Raw genomic sequence first — 22151 nt, 5'->3', positions numbered from 1 at the left:
AGCAGCTCATCAGTGCTATTGGCCAGTGCTGAATTTTTTAGCTTGATAAACGAAATCATCCACCGAAACGCGTGTCGACCGTTCCTCGCCAGATTCTTGCAGTCCCACGAGGGTGAGCAGCTTTTCCGCCGGCTTCGTCTCCTCTTTAGTGCAGGGCCACTGTCATTGTGACGCACATTCTGCACGGTCATTTTACTATGCATCGATGCCGCATGGGACAGCAAGCGGTCGTACACTCCAATGCGGCGTACGGGCCGCACACATACACACACCGTAACGACAATACAGCGCGCAGGACGCACGCAGCGAACACGGAAGAACAAAAACCGTTCTAAAGCACCTGTTCACTCAACACCGGGCCGCACACATACACACACCGTAACGACAATACAGCGCGCAGGACGCACGCAGCGAACACGGAAGAACAAATACCGTTCTAAAGCACCTATTCACTCAACACCACACATATTCGCAATTCCGCGCATGGTTCCGACTGCGGGCTTTGCTAGCGCTTCGACTCGTCATGGCCAAGCTGCATGCCCTGCGCTCTTGTGGTAACAACGCTCATGAAACGAAAAGAAAATTTTAATATGTAAAACCATTCAAGTTGTCAGCTAAAAAAGCTATGGTAAAATTAAATACATTTGATATGTTTTCAAGGTGGTGCGCTTTTGCGGACGCAAATACGCGAATGGGGCTATGAATTTCCCGTGCAGCTCTGCTAGACACCATAGCTCTGCAAATGGCATCGTGCTCGGAGTTTTGCGCGGCTGACTTGCCCGCATGAATTTTACTTCCTCCGTGCACACATGCTTGGTGAGGTGAACGGTGGTCGGTGCGAACAGTTAGAAGTTTAATCGACTGAAAATTGCTCAAGGAAAGTCAGCTGCATTGCATTTTTACTGTTTCTGGGCATCACGAGTGACTGGCGGCAGCCACACGGCATCGTCTCCGGTTTGGTGAACTTGTGAGAAGGTGAGCAATTTGTTCTCAAATTTTGAAAGCGGTTTTTTGTTTGTATTGTAACCCTGTGTCTCGTCGCATGTTATGTTCACGGTAACATCAGCACAACGTGCATGCGCTTTCTGTCTCTATTTGGAGTAACATTGGTCGGTCAGCGTAAACTTTTCGATTCAATTAAGCACAAGCTGTCCATGTTGGTAGTGCGTGTTGAATGTGCTTGTCCTGTCCGCTCTCCCTGTGTTCTGCGTGTTTTTCTGTGCTCCGTTTTTAGATGGATCGATACCAACTAGCCCAACTTTCTGCTTTACTGAACTCTATTTGAGATCATTCTGCGCTCGAGATGGTCTTCTGGTAATTTATTTATTACCAGGTATAGTCTAGAGATTTGGAACCGTTCATCCCACTGCAACAGTGCTGAAAAGCTGTTTTGTGTTCGTGCATCTGCTGTCCTTAAACTTTTCGGTAATCATTCGCATGGTTCTTTTGGATCTGGACTACCGGCTACTGTTGCAAGGGACGCCTCGCAGCAGAGCCCCTGGGGACGCCCAGTGGGTCAGCTGTTTGTCCAGGTGTCAAGTTACCAAAGGTACCATTCCAGACATTTTTTTTTTTCTGTTCATCAACCTCATATTTCTTGCAAAAATTACAGTATGTAATTGGGCACTAAAAAAATTGGTAACTTATACACATTTCAGGACAGTTCAGAGAAATGAAATGAAAATTGGTTTTTGAGGAAAGAAAATGGGGCAGTAACTGTCTCACTTCTCTCGGTGGACTCCTGAACCTAAGGGAAGGAATAAACGAGGGAGTCTAGAGAGAAATGCACATGCAGCATCAGTATTCTCTCTGTAGACTTTTCGAGACCTGGATTCATTCCTTCTAGGACAGTGCCAAGCAGTAGGTGAACTGCACACAAATTTATTTTCCTCAGGTGCAAAGTAAAGAGTGAAAATGTTGTAAGACAAATCACTACCCTGTTTCATTCTCACTGCATTTGCTCAAAGCATAATATGAAATCCTGTATTTCTTATACCCTGGTTTCCTTTACTTTGAGCAGTAGGTATTGACAATGAACATCAAGGCAACTCCACTCTCATTGCTTGTTGCTGCTTTTAGGTTCCCTCCATGATTTTCTGTTTGCTCAGTCCTGGCCTTAACATATTTTCTTCTGCGGCTTTAGCTTCGAACTATTGGCTAGGTTACATGGTTCTGCTACTTCTATGTTCACTGTGAGGTTTGAGAGCTTGTTGCTTTGTTCTTTTTTTATAAGCATCTTTGTCTTCTCGAGGCTGATTGGCAGTCCGGAACAGAGACCACATGCATTGTTTATGTTAAGATGATGACATGATAGCCTAACACATCGTATCGTTGCCATTCGAGCCCCCTGTGTACTTGCTTTGTTGCACTGGGAGCAAAAAAGTTTAGTGGAAGTCGCAATGAGGCGCACTTTTGTTTAGACTAGTGCAAAGGTTTACTGTTGCTTCGCAGTATAGTGCTCCCACCGGTTGCGCATGAGCATTTAGATGGCTGTTAAATACTACTATCAAGGATTTAGCCATTGTAATGTCGCAGGTCTGTTGTGTAGGATTTCAGATCATTGTCTTGCACTGTCCCCGAAGCCTGTTGTGTGTCAGTTACGCCACTATGCTGTTGTATTTCTGTCCAGTGTAAAAAATATTTTCTGTGATTATGCTACACGCACAGGTTCATGGGGAAGTAAATATTTTGTGTCGCTTCAACCGGGTAATGCTTCAGAATGAACACATGCAAAAACCCATGCTGTTAAAAGCCTTGGCTTGTGTAACCCAAGTGTGAGGAGAATACTATTATGGCAGGGATTCTTGCATTGCAACCTTTTAAATTCTTTTTTTTGTAAAAAGAATGACGTGAGGTTTCATGAGTTACAGTTCTCTTTCATTGCTTGCTCAGAGAAAGCGTTTATTGTAAGTAAGCAGTAGTCGCTTTTTTCTATTGTTCAAGTAGCAGCATCAGCATGCCTCATCATTTTTGTCTTGAATGACTGAAGGTGCTTCCAGAGCATTGCCTTCTTTTTTTCTTGTTGTTTATTCAGCATGCAATATTGTGTCTATAGATTGCTCTTTAGCATTATTTTGCGTTCTCCCAAGCAAATTTTAGGCGACCAAATTCAGAAGCACCCTTGTATTGGCCTTACATGCTCGCTATTAATGCAGAAGTAATTATATGCCACACTAAACACCAAATCTACATCCTTCAGAGTGGGTCTAGAAGCTTGTCTTCAGACTCTTGCCTTCAAGGAGTTTTTGCAGGTTTCATGTATCTGCTTGGTGTTGGAAGTGACAGCCTTGATTGATAATGATGAGCATTAGACACACATTATGCATTTACAGTTAGGCCGGAACGAAATGCGAACATACATGTGCAGTACTTTTCTACTTTGCAGCGAGGTATACATTTAGAAAGGGTTCATATATGTGTATTAGGTAGATCTCTTAACCAGAAACAGGAATCAGGCTAGCTGCGTACTCAAGCTGAAATCACACAGGTGAAATATTTTGTCTTGTTCATAGGCGCTGTTTGCATTTCATTCCAGCCTGATTGTGCACTACTGCCATAGCAGGTACCCTATCTAAACGAGACACTCTCTTGTGGCAAATCATGCGCATATGTTTTAGACACGTGTGTGAAGAAATGTGCAGCTACAAACATTGCATACTTGGTTATTCATAATGCTTTTTTTTCTCATGTGCATGGAACAATGATCAGCTACATTGCTTGCTTTGTTGTTCTATTTTTCTGCTAATATTAAACTACATATTAATCTCAAAGACCCGATGTTCAACTGAATGATCCTTCTGTGTCCCACTAGGAAGGCAAAAGCATCACGCCTAGGGCTCATTCACCGCCCTTCACCCCTGTTTTGGTTTCAGTCGGTCAGTTATGCTATTAATGAATGTAATCACTTTATAGGACAAGTATATATGAAAATATATTTTGGGCTAAATGAGGTTAATTATGCTATTAATGAATGTAATCACTTTATAGGACAAGTATATATGAAAATATATTTTGGGCTAAATGAGGTTAACAAGTTATCCACTGTGCACAATGGTATGGTTGGTCTTGTACATCTTTACTTGGGTGTTAATGTTTCTTTTGTGGTTGCTGTCTAAATAACTTTGCCTGCCTATTGTATCCTAAGTCCTTTTATGCCCGTCTTCCTTCCTACTGGCTCTCTCCCTTTTCAGTCATTCCTTTTTCCTTTAAACTGGCGATTGGTCATAAGCCTGCTGTGGGAATGGCAGCTAGCACTAGGCCCCCTTTTTTTTCATTGAACCTGCACTGCTAATATTAACGCTAATAGTACTGTATCAGTATTTATGTGATACTGCATTTTTTGTTATGCATAAATAGTTGGCTAAGCCAATGGTAGCAGTGTTGAATATCACAATATATCATGCATATATCTTGCATGCAATATCAGTATCAGTTTATTCACTTTGGATGAAGGTTATACAAACAGGGTGATAAAAGCATCTGGGCCCTTAGCAAGCTGCTAGTTCGGGCCCATGCATTAAGTGCACAAAATAGTGTACCCAGGCGTCAGCATAAGAAAAAAAAGTGTACATTTTATATGAATAGATGATGTTACACAAAACTATATCAGTATATTCACTATTACGCTACCCTCTATTTCTTTCAGCTCGGCCGTTTGGCTGTCGATATTTTGTGCTGCTTTCCTAGTTTAGTCCACTCAAACTAAAACTTTGCGTTCTGTGTTGCAGGTAGAATCTACAATGAATGCCGCACTGTGTCTTGTAAGCAGGAGGCGGTGTTAATGGAGCCATGAACTTTTCTTGCGGATGACTGGCGTTGGCCTTATTATGCACTGAACCTCAAGTGTGAAGAGGAAAATGTCGTGTTGGATTTCTGCACAGGTGAGACATCATGGTGAATCTACCAGTGCGAAAGACTAGACAAGAGACAAGACAGTCGCTGAGTCGCGGCCATAGTTTATTGAAGTGAATAGGGAATACATGAAGAAGCCAAGCAACACCACAAACCACACAATTACAAATAAGCATACATGACAACATGAGTCAATGCCCCTGAACATTCCCCTGATCGAGATAGTCCAATTCATTGCGTGTTAGTGCGATAGACAACACACTTGCACATTAGTCACCGAGTCGTAAGGTGTGTCTAGCCTCAATAATCTACCATTTAATTTTCTCTGAATTTACTGCCAAAATGTGTGCTGCCAAAAGGAAAGGGTAGCAGCCTTCACATCCCTTGCAATATACAGAAAAGTTAGAACCCCTACCCTCTTGTGCTCCTGTAATCTTTCATTGATACACCTTCCAGTTTGACCTATATAGACCCGACCACAAGATACAGGGTCTGATACCATGTTCATTTTACAAGGTACATATACATTTCACTCCACATGTGTACTTTTCTCTAGCCACATTCACAGAATTATTCTTAACAATTTTACATATTTTAAACAACTTATTAGGGGCCAAGAAAATCGCTTTTCCATCATACCTTCTGGCCGCATTTTTCAATTTGTGCGACAATCTATGTATGTACGGTAACACAACCGGTCTTTTGGCATCTCGTTGGCTGGCCCCGGCCTGATTGCGCCGGTCGCCGTGAAAAGCTTTCGGCTTCCTTAACAATTTATTGTATGCTCTTGCAAATAACATGGTTAGGAAATCCTGCGTTCATTAACCTAAAATGTACTCTTGGAATCTAGTCGTCATGCTAAGAAAGCATGACTTCATCAATTCTGAGCCCAGGCTTGACAGACCAATGCTATCTTTCACTAGCTTGTAATAGCCAACCTGTGTCCAAGTAGCAGCTTAACACTCCTGGGTGAATATCACCAGCACACATGGTGTGTGCAGATCAACTTATCAAGGTAAGGTCCAGAAACCGCAGCTCCTTTTGTGGCGACATTTGCTTCAAGGTAAACCTAAGACAAAGGCCTTGCTCCTTAAACAGATTGAGAATATGTTCACATCCCAAATTATCAGAACATTTGTAAAAGACCAGAAAATCATCAACATAGCAAAAGATTTTTTCCCCCAGTCCATGCAAGTCCTTGACAATCATTCTATACACCCTACTTAAAATATCTCTTAGCACAAGGCCCATCTTCGAACCACTACATATACCAGATTTTTGAACACATACCACACTGCAGTACTCTACAGCCATGCTCTTAAAATAAATGCTATTCACTAGCATGCTCTTCAGATGAATTTCAGAAAAGGGTTCTTGCAAAATTTTGTCTGGTTATTTGCAAAAGCATTTGTCTACTTCGCATCTTGAAGATCGGTTTCTTGTACTCAATTCGCAGCGTGGTTGAGTATCTGAAGAATGGCAATCCAGCAGATTGTCTGGTGGTTAGTGTCGATGTAGAACTATTTTATTCCATCCCGTATGAGGACCTTATGAAAAGCTTGTGAATGTGTATATCGGAGCACAATGATGAGCTTGTGTTTAGGAACAGGTGCGTAGTAGTCTTTTTTTGGACTTACTTCCTTTTATTTGAAGAGCATGTTTCTGGAGTATGGCTGTGCGGCATATGTTCAAAAGTCTAGTATATGTATCGATTGAATGCCTCTGTGCTAAGTAATATTCTCTTAAGCAGGGTGGATGGAGTGATTGCCAAGAACTTGCATGGGCTGGGGGAAAATCTTTCACTGCGTCTGATTTTCTGGTCTTTTACAAAAGGTTGCGATAGTGTGGGACCTGTGCATATTGTCAAGTTGTTTAAGGAGCAAGGCCTTTCTTTAACTTAGCATTTCCTTAGAGGAAATGTCCCATCAAAAAGAGGTGCGGTTTCTGGGCTTCACCTTGATGTTCTGCACATGCCATGTATGCTGCCGATATTCACCCAGGAGTGTCAAGCAGCTACTTGACTATTGGCCGAACTATTCTAAGCTAGTGAAAGATAGCATTGCGTCATCTAGGCTAGGCTCGGTATTGATGAAGTGATGCTTTCACAGCATGACAAGTGGTCTCCATGAGCAGATTTTAAGGCTTACGAAAGCATTATTCCCCAACCATGCTATTGCAGGAGTGTGTGATAAATTGTTAAAGCTGAGCTTATAAGATTGATCAAGTTGGTCAGACATGCTAAAGGTAAGAATGGCATAGCATCATGTAACGAGGACAGCAGGAGAGCACACACGCATTAGTGCCAACCTTGGAGCAGATACAGAATCCAAGAGCATGTGCTTGACATTCAGCGTTGGCAGTCAAGGGTCGGGCTCATTCAATCTTGAATGTTCAAATCAGTGTTTTCTCATTTCCTTGACTGCCAGTGCTGATTGTCAAGCACGTGCTCTTGGATTCTGTATACACTCCAAGGTTGGCACTTGTGCGTGTGCTTGTTGTCCTGCTGTCCTTATTACTTGATGCTGCGCCATTCTTCTCTTTAGCATGTTAAAGCTAAAACCCCTTCACAGGGATTGGCAGGATACGGCCAGGGCCAGCCATCGAGATACCAAAAGATCGACTGTGTTACTGTACATACGTAGATTGTCGCACAATTTGAAAAATGTGGTCAGAATGTATGACGCAGAAATGGTGCTTTTGGCCCCTAATAAGTTGTCTACAAACTGTAAAATTGTTAAGAATAATTTTATGAATTTGGTCCGGGAAAAGCATATGTGCCTTGTAAAATGTATGTGGTGTATCGGATACTGTTATCTTGGGGTTGGGTTTATGTTGGTCAAACTCGAAGGTGTGTGAATGTAAGACTACGGGAGCACAAGAGATATTTGGATATTGGTAGGGGTTCTAACTTATCTGTACATCGCAAGGAATGTGAAGGCTGCTAGTCATTCCTTTTGGCAACACTCATTTTGGCGATACATTCGGAGCAGATTAACCGGAAAATTATCGAGGCTAGACACATCTTATGACTCGGTGACAAATCTGTGAGTGTGCTGTCCATCGTGTTCATATGCAACGAGTTGGACTATCTAGATGAGAGGAAAGTTAAGAGCGATCTTTTACTCATGTTGTGGTATAGCATATCTGTAACTGTGTGGTTTGTGGTGTTGTTTGGCTTTTCTATGTACTCCCTGTTTACTTCAATAAACTTCAATTGCTAGTCAGCGCCTGCTTTGTCTCCTTTCTTGTCATTGTCTCGTGCTGGTAGGTTCACGTACTTGCAGAGTAGATTCACTGAATTGTATACTTGCAGAGGCTTGTGAAGAAAAACCAGAGGAATTTTCTTTCCTTTGTCTGGAATGGAAGTTAAAAATTTTTTTCGCATTGCTAGATGGTTGCAGCATGAAATTCCATTCTGGAAGGGTAAACCCACTAAATTGTACATTTTGTGTGCAAGGGTACTGATGCTTGCATGAAACTGAAAACATTCGTACAGGCTATCTGGCTAGCTTTCTTCTTCCTTGTGCCCAGATTTTTTTAAACAATACTTTGTCAGATTTATTTTGACCAAAATTTCTAACATGTTAATTATACCACATTTTGTGATCATATACAACAAAATTAAAACATGATGATCACTGGTGTATGGTTTAGTCTAGGGTAGAATGATGAGAAGTACCTAGTATATAGTAAAATTTAATATTACTAGTCTAACATAAACAAAATTGCTCTTTTTTTTAGTGGAAAATTTTGCTACCAGAGAGTCGGAGCGGCATGGCATGATGAAGACTTGGACAATGTGCATTCCAAAGTACCTGTATTCATGTCGGCACGAGAACTTGCGCACAGTGCTTCAAACAGTTGGTGAGTACCTTGGTGCTGTGCTTCTGCTTAAATAGATAGGTAGATATTTTATTTTAAATGTGCCTGAACAGCCAATTGGCCTAAACTAGTGCACACTAAGTCAATACAAACACCATGACGTGAACAGACATAATACAGAAAAATGGTCACAAATACGATGATAATAATAGTAAAGAAAAACAAGCATAATGAATAAACAATGAAAACAGCAAATTAGGCAAATATTTCTGTGTCATAAAAAGTTGAATTGTGTTATTTGCAAACGAGTCATTGGTGAAATGGCATGCATGTCAGGATAAAATCTATCATAGCATTTGGTGGTTTTTCCCTGAGGCACACGAAATCGCAGTGACATCAATAACGGCTCACAGTCAATAGAGCCGAGCACAACTTTATGTAGAAAATCCATGTCATAAAGAGTAGACATACCAAGGTCTGCTAGAAGAAAGTCGTGGTCTTAGAAACGACAGCGCTCAATATATCTATCACAAAGGATGCATACAATCTTCTGCTGAACATTTTCGATTTCATCGCCAGAGGTAACAGAGGCACTATTCTAAGCTACTGATGCAAACTCAAGACGTGGCATCACGAGAGCACAGTAGTCAAATTATGTTTTTAATCTGAATAAGAGTGTGTATCTGAAAAATTGAGCAAAAATTGAGTAGCATTTAGATATTCTTGCACGAAATACCACTGTCAAAATTGGTTATAAATGATATGTCTCACATGTACACTTATCTGCTGAATATAGTAAGCATGGCTTGCGACCTGAGTGCCTCTGATGTATGAAAAAAATGGCCAGGTTACTGCATGACGCGTGGAGCAACCCAGTGTAGCACATTCAGGCTTCATGGAGTGGAGAATGAAGGCAGTAATAACTTTAAGAACAGAAAATACAGGACCAGGAAGCTGACAGAACACACTGACACTCGGTGCATGAAGGGCATTATGGAGTTGCCTGTCGTGTCGTGCAAGATGGAGGTCGCACAGACAGATGTTAAACATGAGTCGATGCAGATACCTTCTGTCATTACGTAGTACTCACTGCAGAACTCAACAAAAAAGAAGCAAAGGTAACAGCTGAGCATGGCCAGACTCTTGTGCTTTCCTCCGCAAGCAATCTGGAAGCGCAACTCTTCGAAGTCTTTTATGCTTTCACTCGACATATACATCATCACTGCATGTGTCGAGGAAAAGTACATACCCTTAATGTCAAATGACATAGCACTTACAGGACCCAGTAACAGCTTACTGAGGTGTTCTGATGCATCTACAGGGCACCTCATGAGAGATTCTTAGGCTTCAGAGCACTCAATCTACAGGGCGCCTCATGAGAAATTCTTAGGCTTCAGAACACTCAGCCCTTGCAGAAATTGTTTCAAAGTTTGTTGCCACATGGACCTGTTCGTAATAATGACCCTAAAAGCGAGCCTTCCTTTAGTGTCACAAAAAAAGGCCTAGGACATGGGTCTTTTTTGCTCCTTCATTAGAACCAAAATGTTTGCGAGCGAGATCTTTCACAGATATGGAATGATTTCACGAAATGTCAAAGGGAAGACTGAAGCTGTGCGAAGCAATACCAGCAACAGCCCTGCCGCGGTGGCTCAGTGGTTACGGCGCCCGGCTGCTGACCCGAAAGACGTGGGTTCGATCCCGGCCGCGGCAGCCAAGTTTCGATGGAGGAGAAATTCTAGAGGCCCGTGTGCTGTGCGATGTCAGTGCACGTTAAAAAACCCCAGGTGGTCAAAATTTCCGGAGCCCTTCAACACGGCGTCCCTCATAGCCTGAGTTGCTTTGGGACGTTAAACCCTAATAACCAAACCAAGCGATACCAGTTACAAACACATCACAGCTGTTGAAGAAGCTGAAAGATTCATGCCTTCATCCTTTTTCTACATCAGACACATGACTACACTTTGTCTTTCTGGGCCATCATTTTGAAAAGGTTAACATGGCAGCGGCCTTCGGTTAAATTTCTGCAAGGAGCCCTTTGTGGAAACTTAAGCATCTGTTCCTCGTGAGGCGCACTGCAGAGATATTTGAATACCTTAGTGAGCTGCAACCAGCACCTGTGGCTGCATTTTCACTGACATCAGAGATTAGTACATTTTCGTGCAGATGCTGAGATAATGGAAACTATGACTGAAAGCATAAGGTTTCGGGGAAGTATGCTTCCTGATTGCTTGTGGGCAAGTGCTGGGTAACCACCAATCCAATGGGTACAAGCTTTCTCCTCACCTGGTGCTCGTCTTCTTTAGGGTGAAATGCCTGCCAAATGGTTCGTTGCCCCACCTTGAGATGAAGAAAATACCTTGTACCATGGTGCTCTTTGTCCTCAGATTCCCTCGCGCCATCAAAAATCAATCATCATCATGCTTGTGGGCAAGTGTCTGGCCTTTTTCAGATGTTACCAATGTTCCTTGCTCACTAAGTTGTGCATTGAGTACTATGTAATGAAAGGCATCTGCATTGAAATGTATTTGGCACCCATCCTTAGCTACTTTATATTTGCACAAAATTGTAGACAACTGTAAAGACTTTCATGCACACAGTGGTGTCCAAGTAAGCGCATTTTGTCTGCTTCTTCCTGGCCCTGTGGTTTTTGCTGTTTACTGTTATGAGAAATAAATTTTAGGCAATGAATCATGTTGGTTTGGTTCTCAGTAAATGGCTTTTACAAGCTTCTACGAAAGCCGATTGCTCAATAGCGGATGGTTCAAATGTATTTGTGAAATTTATAATAGGTGTTGTGTGGCTACTAAATGAGGATTTTTTTATCTTTTCAGATGGATCCGAAAGCAATTTTTAGAGGTACAATGTGTGCAATTTGTCATGAAAATAAAACGTATGTACTTGTACTCAACCAAACACTTGCCACTCTTTCATTCTAAGTCGCATTCTTTGTACGTGTGCAATACATAAAATGCATGAAAGTCTTGTACATAATACTTATTTCCTCGGCCTCTGGACTGCTATATCTGCAGTGAATGTTCTGGGCAGAAGCTATACACAGATGCATGTGCATGTACTACTGAAAGTATTATCGAGAGCAAAAATAACAGACCCCTGCCAGCGCGTGCCGATCTGTGGCAAACTACATGCAAGCGCCGCTTGACGAAGCACTCCAGATGCTGAGACGAGCGCAGTGGCACGCAATGCGTAGCGCCCCTCGAGATGGGCGCACGCCACTGCGCTGGTCTCGGCACTAGGAGCGCTTCGTCAGGCGGTGCTCGCATGCAGTTTGGCGCGGATCGGCACGCGCTGGCAGGGGTCTATTATTTTTGCTCTCGATAGTACATAATTACAATGCAGATTATTTCCGTTCTAGATCAGATGACTTCCAAGTGAACGGAGAAAGTATGCATACACATTACGGGACCTTTAATAAGAACACAACAGAAGCATTCGTTGCAAAGAAACGATTTCATTCTCGTTCATAGCATAGCGTAACTTTCCGTTACCAAGAATGTGACAACCGTCGGACGGAGTCGCTGTATTCATGTTGCGGAAAACCCTCCGGCAACGCATTACCAGCGGGTTTTTCTGTACTGAGGAGCATTTTTTTTTACAGTGTGCGCGGTGTCATGTGGGGCTTTGGTTGGCGAGCTCTTCATGTAGTCACGTCTCAGGCGGCGCCTAGTAATGCTGCATCGGAGGTTGCTTAACAAAACCTAAAAGATGATCTGTGCGTGTGCTAAGTGGGATAGGAATGACGGGGACGGGAAAGTGTTTTTTTAACCTGGAACTGTGCAAGATGCAGCTGCTTATGTGATGATAGCTGTAGTGACATGGGACTCAAGCTTGAAGTGGTCATGTTGATAGTGTTGAGAGAAGCGCTGAGAGCTCTTGCAGATTTCGATTGCATGCAGTGGTGTTGTGACTCAGTACTAAAAGGCTATGCGACTGTGTATATTGATTGTGGGTTATGCTTTGGCTTGGAATATGGATTTCATTGTCGATTGCCTATAGATTGACTTGTGGATTGGCTATGGATTGGTGAAAGCGTGACACAACCTGTCCACGCCAATCTAGAGCCATAAAAGGCTTTCGCCTCAATATTGTTATGTGCCGTCCAGCCGACAAATGACGTGCGATGAACGATGCACAAGAGATTGATGACTTCTACCCCTGTGCGATAGCCCCGATCGTGATTGGAAGACAATGACGAAGATGCGCGTGAGATGATAGGCTTGAGATGACAATACAACAGGTGGTGTACGGCTCTCCGCCACGACGAAAGAGACGAGCGAATGAGTACAGGTCCAAGCAGCTTCGGAGCCGCTGGTTGCCAGGAGCTGACGGCCTAGGCCCTTGAACGCGCCGAACGTCATGGACAGAGGGATGGCGTCTACATATGAGCGGCGTCTCGGATAGGGAGGCTCGGTAAGCCAGGTTGGTGATGGCGTCGGTTCCAGTTCGTCGAGTCGGGTGGTCGAGGTAGGGGACGGGATGGGGAAGCAACAGCGAGGTCGGTTCGGGTCTGACAGGCTAAAGCACAGCCGGACGAAGCGAAAAGAAGGATGCAGACACAGGGCTCTGAAGAACCATGACCAGGAGGACGTGAGTTCGGTGGCATCCTGCAAGCTCCACCAAATGTTACTTGGCGGCCATCCGAGCAATGCGGTGTGATGAACGATGAACAAAAGATTATTTAATGGCCACTGGCCCGTCACGCGGAGGTAGTGTGTAAGCGCGTGCGTGTGCAGGAGAGCACCAGATCTCGTATTTCACCGAAGGTGTTATGGATGCCCGGAGTCACTAATCGAGACGTTGCCGTGTATATGGGGAGTCCTAGGGTGGTTTGGAAAGGAGTACGAATCAGGACTTCAGCCTTGTATTGCTTGGTCCTAGTGAGGTGGAGGTAGGGAAGGCTGTACTGAATGCGGCTGATAGCCAGACCTTTGACGAGTCGAAGAGTGTCCTCTTCGCGCCCGCTCTTTCTGTGCCCCGCTATGACGGATATCAAGTGTGGTGATGAGGGCAACGGGGGTGCGGAGGATCTGGAGAATGTGTGTAGGTTTGCGTCGCGTTGAATCTAGAGGCTGAGGACTGGGATACGCAGGATTTCCTTCATATGCCGGTCATATATTCGGAGACAGATAGTGCTACGTGAGTTGTTGCGGGTTCCGTGTATTCAAATGACTTGATTTTTTTACCGGGGCGCATTGCATGCCGCATCTGGTGACGAAATCTTGGACGGTTAGAATGGTTTATTGAAGAGCCTTTGCTTAGCCCCGAGGGAGCCACGAGTAGACCATAAGGTAATATCGCCTGCATACAAGGTAAGGTGTAGCCGATGTACTCTGCTGCAGTTAGTCGGTAGGCCAATTAATATTAATATTAAAAAGAAGGGTGGAGTGGGAAGATCCTTTCGGAGTGTCCATATTAGGAGTGTAGAAGGACGGGGACCGCATGGGGCCGATGCCTATTGTGGCGGTGTGGTTGAAAAGGAAGGAGATGATGTACTGATAAATGCGGATGCTGCAATTGGTAGGAATAAGGTCGTTAAGGATGGCTGTGTGGGCGGTGTTGTCACATGCCCTCTTGATGTCCATGTGAGGAGAAGGTGGTACGCGAGATGCATTGATTACTATTTGGGGACATTATCGGCGTTCTTTCAGCGTGGAAATGTGTCGGCGCTGTAGCGAAAACCGCCACTGACAGTGCGGAAACCCTTTCGCATTCAAACAGCCCACAAAACATAAGCACAGGTACAGCCTTTGTGAAAAGTAACCAGGCTGCACGGTTTGCTTCTAGATCGTACAGTGGAGCCCTTACAGCTTCTCTGAAGCTTAATTGGTCGTTAAAGGTGAGGACTGGGGGTCTTCTTACTTTCCAAAAACTTTCGATCTTTAGGAAAGCCACAAGGGCTCCACTTTACAAGCTAGAAGCATACCATGCAGCCTGGTTACTTTTGACAAAGACGGCAGGTTATTTACTTGATGAATACGCAATGGACTTGTGGGAAAAATGAGACGTGTGACTTCCAAACAGCAGAAATATATCCCGACTGCCGATTCTGCCATCACGGCGTTGCGGCTGAGTGCCCCCGCCGACACACTTCGCCGCCACACGCTTTGAAGCTCCTTCAGCGCGGTTTGACCAAGGGTAGGAACTGTAGCGCCACCGCTTCGGCAAGGGGAAGACGACGAAGCGGTGGGCACGTGCAGGAGAACGCGGCTCGCGCAGAAGAGAACGCTCTGGACTTCGGCCTGGCCAGACGCTGCCGCCGCTGCTCTGTCGCTACTTCTAAGGCAGCCTCAAATAAACGTGGCCGTGGTCGCCTCCTGGGCGACCTCAACACTGGCCTCCACATCGTGGTGACCCGGAGAACCGCGCCTTCTATCCCAGCGGCGTCCCAGCATGGCAGGCTGGCAAGACCTGGATTTCAACCCCCCGCTTCCAGCGTTCCGGCCTGCAGGCGTCGGCGGGTGGTTCGCCCAACTGGAGGCTGCGATGTACTTGAACGGCATTACCATCCAGCCGTTTAAACACGCAGTCCTTTGCGACATTCTCCCGCCTGACCTCCTCTGCCGACTTGCCTGCCCTGCCTCGGGATGCCGGCCCTACGACGAGTTGCGCGCTGCCGTCCTCGTCTACTACGGCGCATCATACTACCCGCTGCTGCTCCATGACGAGGCGGACTCGCTTTCGCCACCGCCAGCGCCTGCGCCCGCACCAGCATCGCACTCGTCTTCGGCTGCATCCTCGAGAAACAGCACGCCGCAACCGTCACTGGCCAGTACTCTTCCGCCCCAGTCCAGCGTCTCCGGCCCGGTTGCTTCAACTACGACCGCACCCTCGAACTCCTGCCCTCTCGACAAGGACCTGGCTCAAGACGAGTGGCAGCCACCCGAGCTTCTCGACCCTTCACGTCTGCAGCTGTGGCCGTTCCGCCCGCACAGCCCTGTAGTTTGGTTTCTGCAAGTGGACGCTCAGCTATACGTGAACGGCGTCCGATCACAGATCTGGCGGTACCTCCTCGTGAAAAGGGAGTTGCCCGCCGATCTCTTTACCCAGCTTGACATTTCACCGCCGGGTGAACACCCTTACGATGACTTGAAGGACGCCTTCTTCAAGTTTTTCGGCGCAAACCTTCTCCGCCCTGCATCCCACACGGTACAACAAGCTTCGGCTCTAGACGACGATCCACGTGCGAGCACACGTCCGACGGCTCCTGCTCAGCCCTGCTTGCCAGCTGTGGTGCCTGCCTTGGGACCACCACCAGAAGAGGTCTCTCTCGCCACGTGCCCCACCTCTTCGGAAAGTAACCCGACCTGCGCCGCAGCCCCGCTCCTCGTCACATGTTCGCCTGTCCCCTCATGCCTCTCTCCGGTGAGCCCATCTGTCCTTCCTGTCGCGGGGCACGCATGCACGCCACACCAGGACCCTGTCGCTGCTAATGCGCAACCCGCACTGCTTCCCACGGCTCCCTGGTCATCTGGCGGCTTCGCACGTGACTCTGCCTCTGCGCCAAACGAGACAGTCACCGGAGGTGGCATGCATGCGACATGGACGCGCCTCAGCGGGCCCCCTCCAGCACCGCCTGTCGTAGCAGCACCAGCGCATCCCGTTTCTTCCGACGCTCACGTGCCGGATTTGCGCCCTACTCCTGCATCCACCGCTGCCACTACCCAAGCAGCCCTGGCTTTCCAATCAGATGGCAGCCGCCCGTTGCTCACTCCGCCTTCGCCTGCCATGCCGTTGCTGCGCCGCCACGAGCGACTGCGCCATCGCCTCCGCTTCTACCACTGCTGCTGTATCAGGCGGCACCTACTACTCCGCCGGCTGGGGCGACGCACTTCACACGCTCGGACATCTGTACGTTGGTTGATGTTCAGGCCATCCTCGAGCCCACTGCCACCAGTACTAGTTTCTCTGAAGACTGCTTTACGACCATCTCGTCGACGCTTACTGGGTGACTTTTCATGTCTGCTGCCCCTGTCCTCGCCTTCCGCTTTCTGCCTCCCTCGCCCATTGCGAAGCAGCCAGGCTCGACCGCCTGAGCTTTGTTCTCCAGCCTGACTGCCTTCCCGGACTACCGACCTGACCTCACCGGTCTTTCGTTCCCAGTTTATATTTTTCTTTTGTTCCACCCTCTCCTCTCGTGTTTTCTGTTCCTTTCGCACAAACCGGACGTTCGTGCTGGGTGGGGGCCTCTGTAGCGCCACCGCTTCGGCAAGGGGAAGACGACGAAGCGGTGGGCACGTGCAGGAGAACGCGGCTCGCGCAGAAGAGAACGCTCTGGACTTCGGCCTGGCCAGACGCTGCCGCCGCTGCTCTGTCGCTACTTCTAAGGCAGCCTCAAATAAACGTGGCCGTGGTCGCCTCCTGGGCGACCTCAACACTGGCCTCCACAGAACCTTCCTCCCATAGAGGCCGGAGGGAAGAGAATCGGGACGTCGTATCGCTGTCATGACAGCGGTATCCAGCAGAAACAAACTTCATCCCCGAGCGTGATTCGAACCACCACTATGGAAAATAGAGCGCATCCCTGTCCCGGTCAAACAGACATTTCGACCACGGCCACAGCCTTACCACGGTTTGAGCGTGGGATGGAATAATTCAGTTACAAGCATCAGTTCACCTCCAGTCGCCAGGTGCGCTGAATTATTTCAAACTGGACCTAAGCAGAGTTTCTTAGTCCTTTTTTTTCTCAGAAAAACCGCCACAGGCAAACCTCAGCATGGCCGCCTAGATAGGGCGCGCGGCGGGGTTCACGTCAAATCCAGGCGGCTGTTAAGCTCAGCCGCATTACAATGGCGCTATCTCGAGCAGCCGCGTGGTGGTGCAAATCCGGCCTACTCTCTCTCAATATGTCGCCTGAATTAAATTATCGGCGCTTGCGCCAAAGCTAGGGTTCTCGTTCCTTATAGCCCCTCATAAAGGTGCGCGTTACTTACACCACCGGAAAGAAAGTGAAAATAAAAACAAACGGTCGCGCCGAGAACAGGAGTGGGCTTTAAGCAGGTGTGACGAAACAGCTAGGTCCCCGTTTTTTGCATGTGAGTCTTTGGTACTGGAGTGACCAGACGAGTGTATAAAGGTTTGCTTAGCTCTACCGACTGTGCACACATGATACCAAAACGAGATAAATCACGCATGCACCCCTGCAGCGGTGTAATCTAGGTGTCGCACGTATTAGACGGGAATATTTTTTTTCGATTGCGAATATTTGAGCAAGAAGGTCAGTTTCATTCTGCCATGGTCATCAGAAAAATTAAGGGCGTATTTAAGCACACACACATTTCTTGCGAGGTAATGAAAGTACCTCATGAGATAAGTGCTTAGCTACATGTATCAAACATCAACGAGTGGAACGTTTACTAAATAATTCGTTGTGCACCAAAAAGCCTGATTAGTATTATCAACATTTCATAAATACTTATCAACAAATATTTGCCACCTTGAATTCAAGCTAGCTGCTTTTTGGAATTCATTATTTCATTGACTATACTTTTGTATCAAACAGAAAAATGCGTCCAAATTCACTGTTTTAGCTCGATGCAGTGGGAAAACTTGAATAAGTGTTTCTGCCCTGCTATGGACAAATATAGTTATTAATGAGGCTTGATGCGCTTACTTTCACTCTCGTCGTTAGTTATACAGGTTGTCCCAGCTGACATAAGCCAAGGTTTATAAAAAGAACTATGCGTTCTTCAGAACTGAAATCACCTGGGTGTTTTTAGGGTTTATATAAAGTTAGAGTACCATTTTTCGGTCCTCTTATTTGATTAATTAGTCGAAATAAGTAAATTAACTTTTTCAAAATAGCTTGAAATGTTCAGGCGTCAAGAGGAAAGTTGTGGAGGTCCTAAAATATTGTCCAACCCAGGCATCACAGCGAAGTAGACTTAGCGTGGCCGTTTTTATTCGGGAAGAACGAAAGCACGCGGAGTTTAAAAAGTACCACGTGAAAGCACTCTCCGCTTGCCCGAATTCGCCGCGATTACAGCGCCTCACCTGTGCTTTCTAAAAAGCCTCATTCGCTTCGCGCCTTTCGTGCTGCGCAAGACAGAGCTTTGCATTGAGCTTGGTTCTAAGATAAGCGCCAGTGGGCACGGACGGCAGTTTATAAGAAAGCGCGGCTCCCGTTTCTGCAGAGATAACTGCGCTGTCACGTTAGCAGAATGAATGCGGCAACAACTATGACAATCTCATGCGTTCGAATTTGGGAGCAAGATTCCAACAAGCAAAGATGTATATAACAAGCTTCATTACGTCGTGTGAATCACGATGAAAAACGGAAGCCGCACTTTCTTTCAACTGCCCCCGAACCCACTGGCGCTTATCTTAGAACCAAGCACAACGCGAAGCCCAGTCTTGGGCATGTAATCGCGGCGCATTGGGGCGCACGGAGAGTCCTTTCACGTGGTATTTTTTAAACTCCGCGGGCTTTCGTTTTTTCCGAATAAAAACGTCCACGCTAAGTCGATCTCGTTGGAAGTTCCTGTCTTGGAAAATATTTGTGGAGCTCCACAATTTTCCTATTGACGCCTGAACGTTTCATACTATATTTAAAAAGTTAATTTATTTGTCTCTACAAATTAATCAAATACAGGGAGCGAAAAAATGTTATTTTAACTTTAGATAAACCCTAACAACATACACGCGATTTATGTTCTGAAGAACGCTTAGTTTTTTTATACACCTTGGTTCAAGTTAGCTGCGACACCTTGTATATTGATGCTGAAATTATAAGATGTTGGGCACTTAATGAAATTTCATGGTCTTCCTAATGAGACCTCTATAATCGCATGAGGGGTAAGAAATGCAAGAGCACGTTAGCGTCTTCGAGTCATATTGGGGCAGTGGTAATCCCATAGAGCATTCCCTGTTTTTCTGCGGAAAGCTGTGATAGAGATGATCATTTCTTTAGCCGTCGTCTTTCAGGCGAGTATAGTGATTTCAGGCGAGTATAGTGATGGTAATGGCGAATTGCCAGTTTTATTTATTTATTTATATATTTATTTATTATTCCTCAAAGGTCCCTTTCGGGACATTACATGAGGGGTGGGGATAACACGGCACAAAAAAATTATACATTAATAAGAAAATGGACAAAAATTACATTGATGAATGGGCTTCCTCGATGGTGGGTTTGAAAAGTCGGTGAATCATGATGGTGGCCACTTCAGCAGGGAGGTTATTCCAGTCACGGGCAGTGTTTAAAAAAATGATTGCTGGAATGTGGGTGTATGGGCACGTTCAGGGTAAACAGCGTTCGGGTGGTTATGGCGGGAAATGCGATGGACACGTGGAATTAATTGGTTGGCTTCTGTAAAGTTGTGGAAGAATTTGTGAAATAAGCAGAGACGTGCTGTGTTCCGACGGGTAACTAGCGTAGGCAATTGCAATCGTTATTTCAGACCTGAGATGCTGGTATGATAGGAGTAGTCAGATGAGATGAACCTCGCGGCACGATTCTGAACAGACTCAATGGTATTTATTAGGTTAGTCTGATGGGGATCCCAGACAGAGTTAGCATATTCAAGTTTAGGTCTGACGAAAGTCTTGTAAGCGAGCGATTTGAGAGAACTTGGTGCTAGAGCAAGCTTGCGCCGAAGATACCCAAGGACACTGTTTGCGGAGTTAGTTATGTTGGTGATATGGAGAGTCCAAGTTAGATCACGAGAGATAAGGACGCCTAAGTATTTGTAATGATTGACCGAAGAAATTGGGCAGTTATTAATAGTGTACACTGGCGCGATGAAGTTGGGGCGACGGTGAAAAGAAATCAGTGAGGTCTTTGAAATATTAAGAGACATGAGCCACGTGTTACACCAATGTTGCACTTGTGAAAGGTCTTCTTGAAGAGCGACGATATCTGAAGAATTTGTTATGGGGCGATATATGACACAATCATCAGCAAACAGTCGGACGTTGGAAGAAAGACTAAGTGGAAGATCATTAATATATATTAGGAAAAGAAGGGGACCTAGTACACTTCCCTGTGGGACGCCAGACTTCACAGGTGAAAGAGATGATGAGTTACTATTAGCATAGACGAACTGATGACGGTCAGTTAAAAAGGCACGAATCCAATTAACGATGAAGGGGTGCAGATTCAGACTGGAGAGTTTGTGTATTAAGCGACCATGAGAAACTTTATCGAACGCCTTTTCGAAATCAAGGAACACAGCGTCACAATGAATATTACGGTCTAAGTACGAGTGTAAATTGTGTAGGAAAAGGGCAAGCTGTGCCTCACATGAGCGGCCTTTAAGGAATCCATGTTGATTAGGATGGAAGAAATTTACAGAAGTTAAAAAGGCAGCAACATGCGAGTACAAAATATGCTCCATGATTTTGCAGCAAACGCAGGTGAGTGAAAGCGGGCGATAATTTAACGGGGATGAAGGGTTACCTTTTTTGAACACTAGAATGATTTTGCCCATACGCCAGTCACGTGGTAAAGATCCTGATGATAGCGATTGCTGAAAAATGAGCGACAAGATCACACTGCTAATATCTTTAGTATTCTTCAGAACTTTTGAATTTATGGCGTCGATACCTGAGGACGAAGTATTGGTTAGCGAGTCAATAATTTTTGCAATGCCTTGAAGTTCAAATGACATGTTTTCCATGACTGGATGATCCAAAAATGGGATATCGGGAAGGTTATCGGCAGGTTAATTGGTGAACACAGAAGAAAACGCAGAGTTAAGGACACTCGCCACATCAGAATCATTAATCGGAAATCCGGAATTATCACAGAGCGTAATGACAGAAGGTTCATGAGGCATAATGGTTTTCCAAAATCGCTTGGGGTTATTTTGTAGCATTGATGGTAAAGTGTTGGAGAAGAAGGTACGTTTTGCTTGCGCTGTTTGCGTGTTGTAGTGTTTTTCGGCGCTGTAATACTTCGTCCATGCTAGGGGAGAGTTAGTGAGCTTAGCCTTTCGAAATAAGCGTTTTTTCTTGTTATTTAGTCATTTTAACGATACGTTAAACCATGGGGAACCAGCCCGCTCGGTTATTTCTATGGTTGGTATTTATAGCTTTAAGAGACGCTGAAATTCCGATTTGAGAAGTATCCAGTTTGATTCGATGGAGCGAGAAGGAAACCCAGGTGTAAACTTATCTAAGAAGGTTGTTAAGTCGCGATTTATGCTTACGTAATTGCCTTTATCATAAAGTGTAATTGTCTTTTTAATTCTTTTGTGATTGTTCATGCTGCAAGAGAAGGTAGTGTGAACTGCCAAATGATCACTCAGGCCATGCATACAAGTTTTGGAGGAAAAATTCTCTGGATGAGTCGTTAGAACAAGGTCCAAAATGTTGGCGGAGTGATCTGTTACACGCGTAGGAGTGGTAACTAACTGTGTTAAACCGAACGTAAGGCACGTGTTTAGGAATTCGCTTGGTAGTGTACATTTGGTTAGCATGGACGCTGTATCAGACCAGTTTATTGACGGAAAGTTGAAATCGCC

The 22151-nt window shown here is 45.4% G+C and overlaps 1 long non-coding RNA gene across 3 annotated transcripts; it reads left to right on the top strand.

The window, feature by feature from the left end:
- Nucleotides 1-932: 932 nt before the first annotated feature.
- Nucleotides 933-11586, top strand: LOC149344688 (uncharacterized). Of its 3 annotated transcripts, none has more exons than XR_016282782.1 (4): nt 933-975; nt 4728-4880; nt 8593-8715; nt 11505-11586. It is a non-coding gene; the product is annotated as an uncharacterized LOC149344688 (long non-coding RNA). The 3 variants fall into 3 exon arrangements; XR_016282781.1 differs by lacking the exon at nt 933-975 and adding an exon at nt 1530-1549; XR_016282780.1 differs by lacking the exon at nt 933-975 and having other exon boundaries at nt 4681-4880.
- The last annotated feature ends 10565 nt before the right edge of the window (nt 11587-22151 follow it).

Source organism: Amblyomma mixtum, chromosome 5, assembly GCF_055824585.1.
Source record: "Amblyomma mixtum isolate Tamu chromosome 5, ASM5582458v1, whole genome shotgun sequence".
NCBI classification, from domain to species: Eukaryota; Metazoa; Arthropoda; class Arachnida; order Ixodida; family Ixodidae; genus Amblyomma; species Amblyomma mixtum.
The sequence above is the reverse complement of the archived record's forward strand: the minus strand, read 5'-3'. Positions and strand labels throughout refer to the sequence as shown.